General features: G+C 46.0%; 1 long non-coding RNA gene across 1 annotated transcript in view; it reads right to left on the bottom strand.

Annotated features, from left to right (window-relative positions):
- Positions 1 to 16,615, bottom strand: part of LOC126249012 (uncharacterized) — a 193,430-nt gene that overhangs the window by 57,557 nt on the left and 119,258 nt on the right. The window lies entirely within an intron of this gene.

Raw genomic sequence — 16,615 nt, 5'->3', positions numbered from 1 at the left:
TTCAGCGATGAGAGTCGCTTCTGCCTTGGTGCCAATGATGGTCGTATGCGTGTTTGGCGCCGTGCAGGTGAGCGCCACAATCAGGACTGCATACGACCGAGGCACACAGGGCCAACACCAACACCCGGCATCATGGTGTGGGGAGCGATCTCCTACACTGGCCGTACACCACTGGTGATCGTCGAGGGGACACTGAATAGTGCACGGTACATCCAAACCGTCATCGAACGCATCGTTCTACCATTCCTAGACCGGCAAGGGAACTTGCTGTTCCAACAGGACAATGCACGTCCGCATGTATCCCGTGCCACCCAACGTGCTCTAGAAGGTGTAAGTCAACTACCCTGGCCAGCAAGATCTCCGGATCTGTCCCCCATTGAGCATGTTTGGGTCTGCACGTCCAGCACGAACGCTGGTCCAACTGAGGCGCCAGGTGGAAATGGCATGGCAAGCCGTTCCACAGGACTACATCCAGCATCTCTACGATCGTCTCCATGGGAGAATAGCAGCCTGCATTGCTGCGAAAGGTGGATATACACTGTACTAGTGCCGACATTGTGCATGCTCTGTTGCCTGTGTCTATGTGCCTGTGGTTCTGTCAGTGTGATCATGTGATGTATCTGACCCCAGGAATGTGTCAATAAAGTTTCCCCTTCCTGGGACAATGAATTCACGGTGTTCTTATTTCAATTTCCAGGAGTGTATACATGTTGGCCACTGATAGTGACGGGGCCAAATATCTCACGAAATAAGCATAAAACGAAAAAACTACAAAGAACAAAACTTGTCTAGCTTGAAGTGGGAAACCAGATGGCGCTGTGGTTGGCCCGCTAGATTGTGCTGCCATAGGTCAAACTGATATCAAAGGGGTTTGTTAAATAGGAACCCCGATTTTTTATTACATATTCGTGTAGTGCGTAAAGAAATATGAATGTTTTAATTGGACCACTTTTATCGCTTTGTGATAGATGGCGCTGTAAAAGTCACAAACGTATAAGTACGTAGTATCACATAACATTCCACCATTGCGGATGGTATTTGCTCCGTCATACACTATCCGTGTTAAAATGGATCGTTTACCAATTGCGGAAAAGGTCGAAATCGTGTTGATGTATGGCTATTGTGATCAAAATGCAAAACGGACGTGTGCTATGAATACTGCTTGGTATCCTGGACGACATTATCCAATTGTCCGGACCGTTCGCCGGATAGTTACGTTATTTAAGGATTCAGGAAATGTTCAGCCACATGTGAAACATCAACCACAACCTACAACAAATGATGATGCCCAAGTAGGTGTTTTAGCTACTGTCGTGGCTAAACCACACATCAGTAGCAGACAAATTGTGCAAGAATCGGGAATCTCAAAAGCGTCCGTGTTGAGAATGCTACATCAACAGCAATTGCACCTGTACCATATTTCTATGCACCAAGAATTGCATGGTGACGACTTAGAATATCGTGTACAGTTCTGTCACTGGGCACAAGAGAAATTACGGGACGATGACAGATTTTTTGCATGCGTTCTATTTAGCGACGAAGCGTCATTCACCAACATCGGTAACATAAACCGGCATAATATGCACTATCGGGCAATGGAAAATCCATTATGGCTGTGACAAAAGGAACATCAACGACCTTGGCCGATTAATGTATGGTGTGGCATTATGGAAGGAAGGATAATTGGCCCCCATTTTATCGATGGCAATCTGAATGGTGCAATGTATACTAATTTCCTACATAATGTTCTACTGATGTTACTACAAAATGTTTCACTGCATGACAGAATGACAATGTACTTCCAACGTGATGGATGTCCGGCACATAGCTCTCGTGCGGTTGATGCGGTATTGAATAGCATATTTCATGACAGGTGGATTCGTTGCTGAAGCACCATACCATGGGCCGCACATTCACCAAATCTGACGTCCACGGATTTCTTTCTGTGGGGAAAGTTGAAGGATATTTGCTATCGTGATCCACCGACAACGCCTGACAACATGCGTCAGCGCATTGTCAACGCATGTGCGAACATTACGGAAGGCGAACTACTCGCTGTTGAGAGGAATGTCGTCAGATGTATTGCCAAATGCATTGAGGTTGACAGACATCATTTTGAGCATTTATTGCATTAATGTGGTATTTACAGGTAATCACGCTGTAACAGCATGCGTTCTCAGAAATGATAAGTTCACAAAGGTACATGCATCACATTGGAACAACCAATTTTTTTTATTTTTTCTTTATTGTATTTCAATTCCCCATCGGGGCGGGCTGGCAGCAGCATATGCGCTGCTCTTCAGCCGAAAGACATAGAACAAACAATAGAAGACATTTAAAAATAACAAAGGAGAGAATATGGTGAACATAGATATAGAAAAGGGGGAACATCATGGAAGGCAATAGACAAAAAACGGGGTGACTGTAAAATGGAGATAAAAAACTGTTTAAAAGGAGCACACACAATAAGCCACACACTGCGACAATTAAAAGAACACAAGGCACAGTATGACTGGAGCATAAAAGGTATCGACAGATGGCGTAGCACATAACAAACACTGGCGGTGAACCTCAAGGCAGTACACAATTAAAATCACATCTCTTGACGCACAGGAGAAACAGCACGAAACACAACAATGATGTGGCACACACGATGATCAAAACAGAGGATCTGCCAGGTGCAAGGAGATGAGGGAGACCGGAAGAAGGGTGGCAGGGGAAGAGATGAGGGAGATGAGCGTGGGGCGCGCTGAAGAGGGCCAGGTAGGGAGGGATGTGGGAAGGAAAGAGGCAAGTATCGGGTGCAAGGTCTCAGGGGGGGGGGGGGGGGGGAAGGAGGAAAATCCGCTCTGGGAAAAGGAGGGAAGAGGAAAAAGGGGGCCCTGGGGAGGGGGGGTGGCAACAAGGCCAGGTTATAGTTGGAAGGAAGGGTAGATGTCACTGCGAAGTTCGTCATCCAGGAGGGGGAGGCGTTGGAAATTGCCCTGATGAAGGAGATGGAGGGTGTGGAGGTGGAGAGAGGGAGGGATACAGCGATAGAGGCGCGGCAACTGGCGGGGGGTGGAGAGGAAGGAGAAAACCAGAGAGTGGGGGGGATCAAGCCTGCAGACAATGTAAAGGATGCGGAGATGTTGGAGGAACAGGAGGAGATGGGATGGAACAACTGAAATAAAATCTTCAAATGTACCTACGTTCCGTATTTTAATTTAAAAAAGCTACCTGTTACTAACTGTACATCTAAAATTGTGAGCTATCTGTTTGTGACTATTACAGCGCCATCTATCACAAAGCGAAAAAAGTGGTCCAAGTAAAACATTCATATTTCTTTACGTACTACACGAATATGTAATAAAAATGGGGGTTACTATTTAAAAAACACAGTTGATATCCGCTTGACTTATGGCAGCGCCATCTAGCCGGCCAACCACAGTGCCATCTGGTTTCCCCCTTCAAGTTAGACAAGTTCCGTTCGTTGTAGTCTTTTCGTTTGACGCTTATTTCGTGAGATATTTGGCCTGGTCACGATCAATGGACCACCCTATATATATATATATATATATATATATATATATATATATATATATAGATATATATATATATATATATATATATATATACTCCTGGAAATTGAAATAAGAACACCGTGAATTCGTTGTCCCAGGAAGGGGAAACTTTATTGACACATTCCTGGGTTCAGATACATCACATGAACACACTGACAGAACCACAGGCACATAGACACAGGCAACAGAGCATGCACAATGTCGGCACTAGTACAGTGTATATCCACCTTTCGCAGCAATGCAGGCTGCTATTCTCCCATGGAGACGATCGTAGAGATGCTGGATGTAGTCCTGTGGAACGGCTTGCCATGCCATTTCCACCTGGCGCCTCAGTTGGACCAGCGTTCGTGCTGGACGTGCAGACCGCGTGAGACGACGCTTCATCCAGTCCCAAACATGCTCAATGGGGGACAGATCCGAAGATCTTGCTGGCCAGGGTAGTTGACTTACACCTTCTAGAGCACGTTGGGTGGCACGGGATACATGCGGACGTGCATTGTCCTGTTGGAACAGCAAGTTCCCTTGCCGGTCTAGGAATGGTAGAACGATGCGTTCGATGACGGTTTGGATGTACCGTGCACTATTCAGTGTCCCCTCGACGATCACCAGTGGTGTACGGCCAGTGTAGGAGATCGCTCCCCACACCATGATGCCGGGTGTTGGTGTTGGCCCTGTGTGCCTCGGTCGTATGCAGTCCTGATTGTGGCGCTCACCTGCACGGCGCCAAACACGCATACGACCATCATTGGCACCAAGGCAGAAGCGACTCTCATCGCTGAAGACGACACGTCTCCATTCGTCCCTCCATTCACGCCTGTCGCGACACCACTGGAGGCGGGCTGCACGATGTTGGGGCGTGAGCGGAAGACGGCCTAACGGTGTGCGGGACCGTAGCCCAGCTTCATGGAGACGGTTGCGAATGGTCCTCGCCGATACCCCAGGAGCAACAGTGTCCCTAATTTGCTGGGAAGTGGCGGTGCGGTCCCCTACGGCACTGCGTAGGATCCTACGGTCTTGGCGTGCATCCGTGCGTCGCTGCGGTCCGGTCCCAGGTCGACGGGCACGTGCACCTTCCACCGACCACTGGCGACAACATCGATGTAATGTGGAGACCTCACGCCCCACGTGTTGAGCAATTCGGCGGTACGTCCACCCGGCCTCCCGCATGCCCACTATACGCCCTCGCTCAAAGTCCGTCAACTGCACATACGGTTCACGTCCACGCTGTCGCGGCATGCTACCAGTGTTAAAGACTGCGATGGAGCTCCGTATGCCACGGCAAACTGGCTGACACTGACGGCGGCGGTGCACTAATGCTGCGCAGCTAGCGCCATTCGACGGCCAACACCGCGGTTCCTGGTGTGTCCGCTGTGCCGCTGTGCCGTGCGTGTGATCATTGCTTGTACAGCCCTCTCGCAGTGTCCGGAGCAAGTATGGTGGGTCTGACACACCGGTGTCAATGTGTTCTTTTTTCCATTTCCAGGAGTATATATATATATATATATATCATACTTAAAGCTAGTTCTGACTGGATGGCTAGCGGCAGCTGAAACTTAGAAACTAAAATCTAATCTATAAGCACTTACACACACACACACATATGAAGTGCGAAAACTTTCCTGAGTTTTTAAAAAAAAATTTTTTGTTTTCTTTTTTCCTGACATATTAATTATTAATAAGGATTAAATATATATACATACAGACTTTTCTCTTGACAGTTTTTTTTATTTTTAATTTTTTTCCTTTTTATGATATTTTTCCTTGGCATTTTAATTTCTGCTAATGAAGATATATATTTACACAGACATACATTTATTTCCTACACACATGTTCCCACACTCATTCGCACACTCAGACACACACGGAAGCATGCAGACTGATACACACCACACAACACACTCATCCATTATTTACACTACGATAAAAGAGCCATACATTTGATGCATATACCCCCTCACCCTATTCACACACTCATTCTCTCTCTATCTCAATCAGAGTCCCACCACCCCTACTTTCGCTTCAAGCAAATAGTATGAGTATGGGAGGGTTTCTACCCCATCCTCACAAATGATTCTTTTATCATCTTGAGAAGACAATCTGACTTTAGATTGCAGTACAGTGTACACTTCATGACCTCGCGATCAAATAATACTTTGCCAAATGATGTGTGGAGGAGCGCCTTGAACGCTGCGACCATACAGGCACTGCAAATAGTCTTCAACCGAAAGAGCTCGAGATACCGCATGACTAACACCCTTTGCCCGCCTCTGGGTGCCCCCGTCTATTGTACGATATGCATACATTTTGGACCTCAATCCCACAAACTCTACAGTCGGTAAACCATTCGCCTCGTCTTTCATGAGACTGATAACCTTCTTGTTCTTAGGAACAATACTATAAGGATTATCGACCCCATAAGAAGACATGTCGAATTCTTTACCATGGCACTTAATTACTTCATACGGATCACAGTTCTTGATCCAGCAGATAAATCTGTCTGTATCCATATAAATCAACTTTGGTTCTACAAAATGAGGCTTCGCAAACTCGTAGTGGAAGCGGTACATGTAGAATTTGGAGATATCCAGTATGCACATCCCCAAATAAACAGGCTTCATAAACGCTACTGCAGTCTTCGACATCTCCACAGCAACAAAGTTTTCATTGAAGATGGTGGCACGCTTAAAATTTGGCCTGGCGACACACTTTCTCACGCCATAATGCCCTTCCCATGCGGTTCTAATCGAAATATCGCGTTTATTTCTTACATTATGCATAGTTTTCCCGAAAATGGAATTATTCATTAATTTATAAAAATCTTTTTCAAAATCATTACATGCAACCGCCCTCTTTTCGGTATTTAGTTCAATATACTACTTCAATTAGGGGGATTGCTTGAAGGAGATAGCGTGGGTGATTTTAACAAGCTTTATTCCTAAGCTGAGGCGCTGCTGGAGGTTACAATAATGGGTAATATACCTCTGCTTATCTCCAACAGTAGCCAACAGTTTAGGGATGGTGCTTTCTCACGGAATTTGTTGCTCTGGACATAATGGCAAGTTGCTTGTCTCTCCATGCAAATTATTACGATGTATGATGTTTGCCTCAAGCACATACCGGCCGCAAGACCCATTATTTTTCCACCTAATCCCTTCAACTCGTTTTCGGGCATCCACCGAAACCCACTAACCGGCATTGGCTACATCATGGCGTGCCCGTATAAGTTGTTCACATCTAAGTACATAATGTAACTCCAATCAAGGGATGCGTTAAATCTGACACCCATCCGTGTGTTATTTGCCTTGGCATGCCTGTGGATGCATTGACAAAGTCCCCCACGGATCCTGCACTCAAAAAGTGGAAGCACTGCAGCATCAGTCAAAAGCTCGATGCTGTGCCCCGTTTTTTTTTTTAGCATAGCATCCCAGGACAACCCAGGTGCTGTGTAATAAAAGGCGGAGTCCAGAGAGTATGTGGCCATACATACACTCTGGAACTTTTCGAAAACATCTGCAAGCAAATGCACGTCTGTGTTCATGTATAGTCTTGCATATTCTCCCAAATTGGGGATGTTGAATTCCCGCCAGACATTCATGGCAAGCTCATAAACTGCAGTAGTTACGACATCGCCTGTGAGAGTACTGGTAAACGCAGATATGTCGGAAAGCCTGGTTTCATTGAGTTTTGCCATACTATCGATATACTCGTGTGGGAAGACGCCTTTCCTAATCGCAAGTTGGAACTTTTCCTCATCAGGAAATGCAGATCAAGTGATATGCATATCATTCCCAGATAAAGTTCCAACGAGTTTCTGGAGTGTAGTCTGCATAAAGCATAAAGAGTCAAGGAAGTTCTTCTTACCGAAATTAGCAAAGTGCTCAACGAGAAAATGAGCGTCATACCCACTCAAATTATGAAAAAAGACAGTTATGTGCCGTGGCAACTTATACTTTAAATTGCATGGGTTATGAGCTGCACCGCGGAACTTTCCCGTAAGATGGCAATGATCTCTACGGGAAGTTTCTGCTTTTCTATCTAACAGTAGCCCACAAATATGACAATTAACCGCCTTTTCATACAGTTCATCATCTTCCTTTGATTTGGTCATGGGAATGTTGGTGCTGTAGAGCTTATCAACTTACCATGAAAGTTTTTCAAGCTCAGTGAGGAGGCAAACCGCAGGATCGTCCCCGACATAAGACTCGTAGCGGTTAAGTTTAAAATCATACCCACATACAACTTGGAACGCTGCCACATAAGGCACGTGTTTTTGTGTGAAGGTTCTATGTGAGGCTATAAGGGGTTCCCTTCACAACGAGTAATAGGAGCCAGCAGGCATTCAAAGTCGGTGTACACTACAATAGGACATCGCTGCTGGTGGTGAGCATTTTGACCATGTGCTTCGAATCACAATCTAATAGATGAATCACTAATAACTCTTCTGATGAAAAATAATTCAGACGCCTTAAACAAATATGATGTTTATGATCATGTTTATTGAGTTGGGAGGAAAGGAGTCGAGACATATCTTTGATCCAAACATAGTGATAATTATCACCTTCAGAGAAGAGCAGCATGTTAACATGCAGTTTACGATCACTGGCAAATTTTGAGAAATGGAGGGGACCGACGACTGTGTGCTTGTGTTGCTCATCTGACTTGCTTTTCTTCTCCTGATCGTAAACGTGAACTGATACGCCAGTATTCTGTGCCTCAAATTTAGGTATGTCCTGGATCTTTACGGGGAACTCTATACCATCAAAGTTATAATATGTCTCAATATCATGGACTTTGTAACTGTTCAGGTGATGAGGATGATTTCTTCAATCATACTTTCTTTCACAAGCCAGGATTGACCATGCAAAACAAGCTTGATTCTTTCTATTTTCGACATTAATGCATGCCTTCTTGTTAACTATATCCTCATTGAGCTTAATATAGCTGGACCCTTCATTTACTGGATCATAGACATGTATATTGATGTCAAGGTGTGGTATACAGCTGAGCACTATAGCCGACCCACGTACTTCCAGCTCGGAAAATCGGGCCATAATAACTCTCAAGGTGGATTCACGATACCACTCAGCAATGGATGTGTTCCGAGAAATAACGCCATTATCACCCCATATATAGTGTAGAGTTGTAGTCTCAGCATCACCTGGATGTTTAAGTGGGTTATTCAACTCGCAGCATAATACTGCACAACATTTAATGGCGTTAAATCTCGGATCGTGTAGGACTTTCAGGAGCTTGGTCTCCAAGACAGGGAGGCACGCCTCTAAAACCCCGACAGGGTCACAGTACCTGCCTCCCGTATTCTCAATCCTTGTGAATGAGATGCACCCCTCAAAAGCCCTAGCAACTGCTGAGTATTCTAGAGGGGTCATTATACCATTATTCTGATGTACTTCACTATCAATAGGATGGGGCGAGAGTGCTACTGCTAGCAACACGATAATCAATAATACTATTACTACTACTACTAGAGCTAGGAGTACAGCCCATCGATGATGGGGCTGGTGAGGGTGCGTCAGCTGTAGGGCGGGGTGTGTGCCCTGGTACACACACCTTTCATTGACGGTGGGGGCGAGCTGTTTGAGGAGGCGGTGGATGCGCTGGAGGCGGTGATGGTCGGTGGGAACAACTGGGCTGCAGTGGTGGCCCCCGAGGAGTGATGTCCCCATTACCAAGACAGACGAGATAGAACGAACAGATCAGAATTTTGGAGCTTTTTTAAAAAAAATCTCACGAGATAGAACAAACAGATCAGAAATAGAGCATCCCAGAGAGACCCAGAAGAAATCCCAGAGTCACACAGAGAGCGTCCAAGAGGTACCCAGAAGACATCCCAGAGTCACCCAGAGAGCATCCCAGAGTGCCCAGGGACTAAAACACTAAGAAGAATCGCTTCTCGGCTTTTGGCAAGATCAATGTGTAGTTATATTTATTAAAATGTAATAAATCATCGATAAAAATAATTACCCACCCACCTCCCCGGGAGTCGTAACTCCCGCACCCTAACATAGACTGAAATATATCTAAAACCGTATAAACATGCTTCTGTATCTTCAATTACAGTGAAGCATGGCTGTCTACACCATGCTGTTGCTTCGTGAACAGTCAGAGATGCAGTGGCCTCGGTAGCAGCCAGCACGCGGTAGTCGTTACTGATAAGAGCTGCGCGCACGTCACTAGAGATAAGCGCCCAGGCAGCCAATCAGAGGAAGACCGGATGGGCGTTGCCCGACTTCCTGCCTTTTTTCCAGCGGATCGCGCTCTGTTAAAACTAGAGCGCGATCCTCCAGCTCTGGCGGCAGCCAGGCGAAGCTCATTCAAGGTCACCCGCCTTGTGTAGCTGATGCGTGTAAATGAAGACATTATTTTTATCGATGATTTATTACATTTTAATAAATATAACTACACATTGATCTTGCCAAAAGCCGAGAAGTGATTCTTCTTAGTGTTTTAGTCTCTGGGGCACTCTGGGATGCTCTCTGGGTGACTCTGGGATGTCTTCTGGGTACCTCTTGGACACTCTCTGTGTGACTCTGGGATTTCTTCTGGGTATCTCTGGGATGCTCTATTTCTGATCTGTTTGTTCTATCTTGTGAGTTTTTTTTTAAAAAGCACAAAAATTCTGATCTGTTCATTCTATCTCGTGAGATTTTTTTTTTAAAAGCTCCAAATTTCTGATCTGTTCTTTCTTTCTCGTGAGAGATTTTTTTTTAATAAGCTTAAAACACTAATTCAGCTACTGAAGCATCTATATCTTCTATGGGTTGCAGGGGTTCCGACCCCTGGGGAGGTGGGTGGGTATTAATGCATGGCTGTCTTCATTTACACGCTTCAGCTACGCAAGGCGGGTGACCTTGAACGAGCTTCGCCTGGCTGCCGCCAGAGCTGGAGGATCGCGCTCTAGTCTTCATTTACACGCATCAGCTACGCAAGGCGAGTGACCTTCAACGAGCTTCGCCTGGCTGCCGCCAGAGCTGGAGAATCGCGCTCTAGTTTTAACAGAGCGCGATCAGCTGGAAAAAAGGCAGGAAGTCGGGCAACGCCCATCCGGTCTTTACCTGATTGGCTGCCTGGGCGCTTATCTCTAGTGGTGACGTGGGAGGCAGATGCACCTGCTCATCTTCTTCTTCTGCCAGCTGAGTAGCCCAGGGGCGCCAGAGGGCTTGAGGCCATGCGGGGGCAGGTGCTGCTACCACCTCTCGTGCAGCTGTGATCAGTGCTATACACGGCGCAACGTGTCTCTGTTGTGGTGTGCAGCCAATTTCCGCCCCCGCAACCACTGCTCTAGGTACACAATGTACTTCGTGTGATATGCCTGTAACAAAAATAAGAAAAAATAAGTTTAATGATCTAGATTTAACACAACGAATAATAAGACTCCATAATGGTAATTATTTGCTTTAATGATAAAGTTCAAAAATTTTCACCTTCTCCACTCTGGCTCCATGGCTTGAGCAACTCATCAGCACATTCAATGCGGTCTCCCACCCACTCAGGTATATCCGCCGCCTCATCTAAATAGGCCAAAAGCTTGCGCCTTTCGGATTCTTCTCCATCTTGATCCACAGCGGCCGACATCTCGTGAATCCAATCAGGCATTTCAACCCCGCCTTGCACGACACCCTCGGCATCCCCCTCCCTATGCACATAGAATCATCTAGAAAGAAAAGACAGCTTAATCTAGGCACTTGGAAAACCAATATATACACTCCTGGAAATTGAAATAAGAACACCGTGAATTCATTGTCCCAGGAAGGGGAAACTTTATTGACACATTCCTGGGGTCAGATACATCACATGATCACACTGACAGAACCACAGGCACATAGACACAGGCAACAGAGCATGCATAATGTCGGCACTAGTACAGTGTATATCCACCTTTCGCAGCAACGCAGGCTGCTATTCTCCCATGGAGACGATCGTAGAGATGCTGGATGTAGTCCTGTGGAACGGCTTGCCATGCCATTTCCACCTGGCGCCTCAGTTGGACCAGTGTTCGTGCTGGACGTGCAGACCGCGTGAGACGACGCTTCATCCAGTCCCAAACATGCTCAATGGGGGACAGATCCGGAGATCTTGCTGGTCAGGGTAGTTGACTTACACCTTCTGGAGCACGTTGGGTGGCACGGGATACATGCGGACGTGCATTGTCCTGTTGGAACAGCAAGTTCCCTTGCCGGTCTAGGAATGGTAGAACGATGCGTTCAATGACGGTTTGGATGTACCGTGCACTATTCAGTGTCCCCTCGACGATCACCAGTGGTGTACGGCCAGTGTAGGAGATCGCTCCCCACACCATGATGCCGGGTGTTGGCCCTGTGTGCCTCGGTCGTATGCAGTCCTGATTGTGGCGCTCACCTGCATGGCGCCAAACACGCATACGACCATCATTGGCACCAAGGCAGAAGCGACTCTCATCGCTGAAGACGACACGTCTCCATTCGTCCCTCCATTCACGCCTGTCGCGACACCACTGGAGGCGGGCTGCACGATGTTGGGGCGTGAGCGGAAGACGGCCTAACGGTGTGCGGGACCGTAGCCCAGCTTCATGGAGACGGTTGCGAATGGTCCTCGCCGATACCCCAGGAGCAACAGTGTCCCTAATTTGCTGGGAAGTGGCGGTGCGGTCCCCTACGGCACTGCGTAGGATCCTACGGTCTTGGCGTGCATCCGTGCGTCGCTGCAGTCCGGTCCCAGGTCGACGGGCACGTGCACCTTCCGCCGACCACTGGCGACAACATCGATGTAATGTGGAGACCTCACGCCCCACGTGTTGAGCAATTCGGCGGTACGTCCACCCGGCCTCCCGCATGCCCACTATACGCCCTCGCTCAAAGTCCGTCAACTGCACATACGGTTCACGTCCACGCTGTCGCGGCATGCTACCAGTGTTAAAGACTGCGATGGAGCTCCGTATGCCACGGCAAACTGGCTGACACTGACGGCGGCGGTGCACAAATGCTGCGCAGCTAGCGCCATTCGACGGCCAACACCGCGGTTCCTGGTGTGTCCGCTGTGCCGTGCGTGTGATCATTGCTTGTACAGCCCTCTCGCAGTGTCCGGAGCAAGTATGGTGGGTCTGACACACCGGTGTCAATGTGTTCTTTTTTCCATTTCCAGGAGTGTATATTACACGAAATTATTTCATTTAACAACTACGTTTTACAATTCACACTGTGCTTCAGCCCTCTCGACCTCTAGCTGATGGGCTAGCTCAGCCAAAATGCGAGGGATGAATTCAAAAAGGACGGAAAAGACTGAGTATAATATCTAGTATGGAAAAAAATATCTCTGTGACACGCACATACATACACACAATCTGTTAAAGGGTGCAGCAGTCTGTGGATTGTGGTCCAAACAGATATAGCACACGTACAATCCGTTAAAGGAGGCAGCAGTCTGTGTAGAGCGCGGTCCAAAACAGATATAACACACACACACACAATCCGTTAAAGGACACAGCAGTCTGTGGACTGTGGCTCAAACAGATATTTGAACACTGAAAAAGTACTTACCAGGTAATCGATCTTCATCTCCTTGGCGGCGCTTGCCGCCGCTGCTGCTGCTGCTGTCGCTGCTGGTGCTGCTGGTATGCTTCGTGATGAGGACAAAAGTACAGCGATTGAACTCTGGGTGAAGTACAGAAGCATACTGAGGGCGACTTCGTTTGTGGTTTGATTTATATAGCTTCCATGATGTCGAATCACGTCACTAATGCAGTAGCCAATAGGAGTGCAGCATTCTAGGGGTTGATGGTGCTACATCATGAATGAATGATGACTGCACTCTTAGTGGGAAAACCTCAAACTTCTTATTTAACATTGAATCTCCAAGTGATACATTCAGTTATCGAATGTCGTTGGAATTAAGTACTTAGGTAATTCATTCATTAGATGCGCAGTGTGTGCCACATGTGTTCAGTTCGAATCGTTAGCATATTTCTAGAAGACGATCTGTGGCATCAGTATGAGTTTGCGGACTAGAGGCCATGACGTCAGCATTCGCACGCTCATGGGCTAGACACGTGATGTATGCCCCGTTAGAAATGCATGAGAGAGATAGCATTGCAGCATGTCTCTTCAGTGTTTGAGTACAGGTGGGGTGAGGGGTGACGCGTGTTTCACGTACTGTGAGTGACGATCTTGTATTATGTAATGGGAGTGTGCTCTAGCTGTGTCCTAGACCACATGGTGAACACAATGTTTGCCACCATCTTGGGTAACGGTACTAGCATCATCACCCGACGTCATGGCCGCCATCTTGGACGACAGCGCCCTTTGCTGATGGTACTGTGTACTAAGTCAGTTGGAGTCTGGACCTCGTGGTGAACACACCGGATGGCTGTACTGCATGAAATTGTTTCTAATAAAGACTTATGTCCAGCACCGGTCAAGCCCTTTTTTCACGAATCCTTAGGTGGAGGTGGCGGTCGGGTGACTGAGTTTAGTCCAAGTGCCCTTTCTTTCGCGCCATTTTCTTAGCTTAGTAGAGATACGCTAATTGACCTTTCTTTACAGCCAGAATTCAAACTTGGCGCCAGTTCATAGGAAGATGTGGCGGTCAGATGACTTACGTTAGTGTGGGTAGCCCAAGTGACCTATCCACCCACGATTTTCTTAATTTAGTAGTGATAACCATGGTGTGATGCATTATTGTGTTGGAATTTGAAGTTCCCGCCATTTTTCTGGGGGAGGGAGGTGTGGCACTTTCCCACCAAAACCCGCCTATTTGAATGACGTGATGGCCGCCATCTTGGATGACGTCATGTGCTACTGCCAAGTCTATATGCCACCATCTTGGATGACGTCATCGCCGCCATATTGGATACATCTGGCAACAATGCAGAGTGGCATAGAGCAGGCTTTGTTCCAGTACTCACACACACACACACAATGATGCTCTTGAAATAACCGCGTGTCATTCATGGCACTAACGAATCACTACTGAATACTTAAACATAAAATGCGATTCAGTGTGTCATATACAGTTATCATAATCACACAGATCGGCTTACATTAGTTGATCTTTGCCGAGGCCAAATTTTTTAAGGCTACAAATCATCGTTGTGACTGGGTCACCACTGCTATACAACTAACTACTTAACCCAGTGTTGTGTCGTACTAAAATGGTTAGCGTAGGTAATTTTGGCAAATGTAGTGATTTTTTTTCTTGCTAAATCTAATCAAAACAGTTTGTTTATTACTTTCATTCAATTACTTAGTTTAAATGTAATTCCTTTGTTTCTAATTCTTTACCACGTCATTTTCTTCATCATATTGACTTTTTTATTTGCTATTATTTTTCTTCCTATCATTATTCTTTTTTCGTTTGGAATCTGCCTGTGTCACCTATAATCTGCGGCCAAGTGCCAATGAGGACTGCCTATCAGCTGTTAACACGGCAGCTTGTATTGCCTGCGTGATGATACTTCCGAGTAACCAATGTTAGCGAGAAATTACTGTTAGCTTTTAGATCTGAAAATGAGTGTTTTCTGCCTTGGGTTTGCTCTTAGAGCCTAGCTTTAATCATCATTAACAAAGCGATCATGATTTTAGTTCCGCCACAGACAGTGGACCGCCGTTTGCTCGGGTACATTGCCCATCAAAAGGTTGTAGTTAGCTTAGGACATGAGTTTAAATTCAGGACTACAAAATGCGTCGTCTGCCGCAGTTCAGTCATTGGTTGCGTTTCGCGGAGGCCACTTCCAGCACTGCTCTGCGTTACACATTAACAGTTTCTGTGAAGTGATCCGCCGTATTTGTTTTTCACCTACCTCTAACCAAGCGGTAGCCGGCAGCCGATGTGGCGACACTCTAGTGGCAACTGACAGACATTAACTATCAAGTAAGTTTAACTGGACTCTGGTGACATCTGTGGAAAGTACTATTTCTGCTTCTTGTATTTCAGACATTAGATCGTTTACATATATCAGGAACAATAGTCGACCTAAGTCTGAGCTTTAGAGGACCCTATCAGTTATTTCTACCCTGTCAGAGCAGTGTTCTCGGACTATATTGGTTGAATTACCACATACAATGCCTTAGATATGTCACAGAAAATACCAACTTGCTCTATTTTGTTATTTAATGCTTGTAAAATTCGGTGAATGAACATGTACAGGGTATCCTGAGTAGAGCAACACTTCTGAAATCCTAACTGTGATTCGCTGAGGATATTATTGTCGCTCAGGAGAGATACTAGTCTAGAATACATACCCGTCTCAAAAATTTTGGAAACTGAAATCAGATGTGAAAGAAGTCGGCACTTATTGACATTTCTCCCATCGCCTTTCTTAAAGAGGTGTAGCTATAATAATAGAGAAACTACACCAGTATGCAATAGACACTCATAAAAAATCACTTACATTCATGACACAGTATAAAGAACCTTGGCGGTATAGAGATAAGAAGATGACAGTTGCGAATGTGGACGCTCTAATTGCAAATATTCCGTAAAAAATGGATGTATCGGTATCTGCAAGTTTAGTTAACGATAAAATGTTTGTTATAAGCGTGTATCGGTATTTACATGTGGGCTGCATAGTAACATGTTTTAAAGCGTTATCCCTATATATGGCTGAAACCTTTCTAAAATCTCGTCTTTTTATTTCTTACACTCTCAGAAGCCGTTTATGACTGTATTGTGGCCGTCTGCAACTGTATGGATGATGCTGATACATTGTTATGGTTAGTATGTTTCTCACAATGCAGACACAAAAGGGCAAACTACCGTAATAATTTCTTCTTTGTAAGCACATTACAGTAACAAATCACATTTTTTATAATCTCGAGCAACAGTAATACTTCTTGTAACTTCATTCAAATTTTTTGGCTGCATATCCTTTTATTTTATTTGGGAAACGTTTAGTATGTGCTGGATAATTTGGTACTTTCTTTTCACTAGCAAACATAGCCGTGGACTCCTGGCTTACTGAGAAGTTCACTGCTGTTGTGTACATAGTTCCGCGTAGTCAGCACATACACAACTTTCCCACTAGAGCGCGCGCAGCTAAGCACAACAGCGCAGGCGCAGCG

Source organism: Schistocerca nitens, chromosome 3 (assembly GCF_023898315.1).
Source record: "Schistocerca nitens isolate TAMUIC-IGC-003100 chromosome 3, iqSchNite1.1, whole genome shotgun sequence".
Classification (NCBI taxonomy): domain Eukaryota; kingdom Metazoa; phylum Arthropoda; class Insecta; order Orthoptera; family Acrididae; genus Schistocerca; species Schistocerca nitens.
This window is presented reverse-complemented; position numbering and strand designations above follow the sequence as displayed.